The 3,690-nt window shown below is 44.6% G+C and overlaps 1 protein-coding gene across 2 annotated transcripts in view; it reads left to right on the forward strand.

Moving 5' to 3' along the window:
• The first annotated feature begins 94 nt into the window (after positions 1 to 94).
• XRCC4 (X-ray repair cross complementing 4) overlaps positions 95 to 3,690 on the forward strand; it is a 182,749-nt gene continuing 179,153 nt past the window's right edge. Inside the window, exon 1 of one of the 2 annotated variants that reach the window (XM_009641146.2) lies at positions 95 to 259. The gene's annotated coding sequence lies outside the window, so the exon portion shown is untranslated. The remainder of the gene's footprint in view (positions 260 to 3,690) is intronic. The other variant, XM_035896607.1, reaches the window with a different exon arrangement.

Here is a 3,690-nt window from a genome sequence, read left to right on the forward strand (position 1 = left end):
TTGCTAGTGAAACACCTTAATGAGGCTGTTATTTAATAAGTTGCTTTTTATTGTAACGTTAAGGTCCCATTCTTCTTTACGGAAAATCCCGGTTGCTGTCCCTTCAGGAGATAGCTGAGGAGAGGAAGCAGAGCCTGGTCTTTCCCCTCCAGTCCGGTCTCTGGTATTTTTGCTCTCATCCTGCATTCCCTCCTTGTAGAGGTTTTCATCTTCTTTCCTGTACTTGCACATAACACATCGAGTCGAGTTGAAGGGTAAGGTTAGTACGTTTCCTTGTCATCACCGCAGTATATTTTTCTGTAACTAGAGACAGAAAATTATTCAAGGAGCTAAATGTTCTACATGGCTGGCCTCTTACACCTGCCCATAACAGAACCCTGTACAACTTAAATCTGCGTTGACTTTTGCATTTGGCAGCTGGTTTTGACAGTTGCCTGCTCTAGCATCAAGCTGTACGAAAGGGTTAGGCCTTCATTTTGGCTTGCCATGGAAAAGATGTGGCATTTGTTTTTTAAACCGTGAGATTATTATTTTTTTAAGGCATTACCTTTGATTCTGTGAGGGAGTTCAGTAAAGCGAAGACTGCATGAGTTCTGACCAGTTCTGTGGAAGAACTTTGTTGTTATTCTGTATTTATAGCAAGGTGCCTAGGTGTTGCTGTCATGATAAACCTCTGTTCTGAAGTTCTGTGAACAATCTGTTCCTCCTTTTATAGGTACACTTTATCTTACAGAACTTGAAAAGCATTAAACATCTCAAAGATGATGGCTTTGTTTTGAGGTCTCTGTCATTCTGTATCTTTCAGTACTGGGGCCAAATTGGTTTTGCTTGTCTGTTGAGTGCGGGACAAATTTTGCTTTTTGCCTTGGTAAGGGGAAACAAATTTTTCGTCCTGCCAGAAGAATTTGGGGTAACATTTGACATGCTTCCAGAAGTTGCTGTAGGAGGCTGCAAGGTAATGAGAGTATGTGTATAAAACATATTTGTGTAGTGGAATCAAGGCAGTATTCTAATAAAGCGAAGTGCTTTAAGGCAACTGAAACAAACACACAGAAGCCACTTATAGAATTGTTTAGGTTGGAAAAGACCTTTAAGATCGAGTCTTAACTGTTAACTTAGCACTGCCAAGTCCACCACTAAACCACATCCCTAAGCACCTTGTCTGCGTGGCTTTTAAATACCTCCAGGGATGGGGACCACTTCCCTGGGCAGCCCGTTCCAATGCTTGACAACCCTTTCAGGGAAGAAATTTTTCCTAATGTCCAATCTAAACCTCCCCTGGTGCAACTTGAGGCCATTTCCCCTCGTTGTATTGCTTGTTACTTGGGAGAAGAGACTGACCTCCACCTCACTACACCCTCCTGTCAGGTAGTTTTAGAGAGTGGTAAGGTTTCGCCTCAGCCTTCTCTTCTCCAGGCTAAACAACCCCAGTTCCCTCAGCTGCTGCTCATAGGACTTGTGCTCCAGACCCCTCAACCAGCTTTGTTGCCCTTCTCTGGACACACACCAGCCCCTCAATGTCCTTCTGGGAGTGAGGAGCCCAACATTGAACACAGCATTCGAGGGGTGGCCTCACCAGTGTCCAGTACAGGGGCACGGTCACTGTCCTGCTCCTGCTGGCCACACCATTCCTGATACAAGCCAGGATGCTGTTGGCCTTCTTGGCCACCTCGGCACACTGCTGGCTCATACTCAGCTGGCTGTCAACCAGTACCCCCAGGTCCTTTTCTGATGGGCAGTTTTCCAGCTGCTTTTCCCCAAGCCTGTAGCGCTGCATGGGGTTGTTGTGACCCAAGTGCAGGACCCGTCACTTGGCCTTGTTGAACCTCATACAGTTGGCCTTGTCCCATTGATCCAGCCTGTCCAGGTCACCCTGTAGAACCTTCCTACCTTCCAGCAGATCAACACTCCTGCCCAACTTGGTGTCATCTGCAAACTTACTGAGGGTGCACTTGATTCCCTCATCCAGATAGGTGATAAAGATGTTAGACAGAACTGGCACCAAAACTGAGCCCTGGGGGACACCATGTGTCCAGCTGCCAGCTGGATTTAACTTCATTCACCACAAGTCTCCGGGCCCGCCCATCCAGCCAGTTTTTTACCCAGCAAAGTGTACCCCTGTCCAAACCTTGAGCAGCCAGCTTCCACAGGAGAATGCTGTGGGAGACTGTGTCAAAGGCTTTACTAAAGTCCAGGTAGACAACACCCACAGCCTTTCCCTTGTCCACTAGGCAGGTCACCTGGTCACAGAAGGAGATCAGGTTAGTCAAGCAGGACCTGCCCTTCATGAACCCATGCTGACTGGGCCTGATCTTCTGGTTTTCCTGGACATGCAGTGTGATGGCACTTAAGATGATCTGCTCCATAACATTCCCTGGCACCAAGGTCAGACTGACAGGCCTGTTTTTCCCTGGATCCTCCCTCGGGTCCTTCTTGTAGATGGGTGTCATGTTTGCCCACCTGCAGTCACCTGGGACCTCCCCGGTTAGCCAGGACTGCTGATAAAGGATTGAAAGGGGCTTGGTGAGCACTTCTGCCAGCTCTCTCAGCACCCTTGGGTGGATCCCATTGGGTGGATCTGAAGTTTAAACAACTATATTGATCTATATAGCCATATTCAAATAGGTAAATAAAACCTTATGATGAATACTGGTTTTCTGTGTTCTTTTTTTTTTTTAGAAGTTTTTTAATGATATTGGCTGTGCTTCCTAGTACATATGTTTTAAGAAATGTTTTAGTAGTGTGATTTGCCAGTGAAGAGATTGCATACTGTTCTGTTGAGTAAAGAGTAGAGCATACCAAGGAATTTGTGCATATAATGAAAGGTAGAAAAGGTGGTTTCAGAGATTAAGCTTTGAGGATGTTTTCAAATGCAGGAAGAATTATAACGAAACTGTTAACTTGCATGTGGGAGGCTAGGTATCTAGCTTGTCTTCTGTCTCTTACCTTTCATAAGTAGGAGGATTGGAGGAGATAGTTTAAAAATATCACAGGTGGGTGACTGACATGACAGGTACATCTGTATAAACAACTTCTTGTGCGTAACAAATGTGCATGTGTATACATAAAGTGGAAAAAAATTGCAAATAGGATGTAAATGCAGGGCTTTTTCTGAGATATGCTGGTTTGAATGATTGGCAAAAGCTGATAGTGCTCTTTTTTTTTGCTTTTATGTCATATCCACTTTTGTTGTTCCTAGTATCTTCAACCACAAACATGAATGCATAAAAACTTATTTGCGTAGTTGCTACAGCTACAAATTCATTTAGCTTTCCCACTGGAATAACAAGGCAGCGGAACATGAGGAATATGCATTATTCAGGTGAATGTAGTACGTAGGTAGTGTTCTCTATGCCGGCAAGGGTATAAGAACACAACATTTTGCTTGCTAATACCATTTTGCAAAAAAGCTGTCTACGCTTAGGTATGGCTCCCCTTTCTTTCTGTTTCCTGCCCCCCTCTCTTACCCAGCAAAAGTGCACACTATATTCACTACAGTAGGATGAACCGCTATAGCTGTAAAATGTGTGGAGGTTGCAGCTATTCCTCCAAGATGAGCACTCAGTCCTCAGTCTTCATGTCAGAGGTGCTTGGAAGGCGTGGTTTAACCTAGTATTGTAACCATACATTTTATGGAAACTTACCGTGTGATGTATGATAAGGAATGTTCATTTAATAGTGGGCATTCCT

This window comes from Egretta garzetta, unplaced genomic scaffold (genome assembly GCF_000687185.1).
Source record: "Egretta garzetta isolate BGI_Z169 unplaced genomic scaffold, ASM68718v1 scaffold136, whole genome shotgun sequence".
NCBI classification, from domain to species: Eukaryota; Metazoa; Chordata; class Aves; order Pelecaniformes; family Ardeidae; genus Egretta; species Egretta garzetta.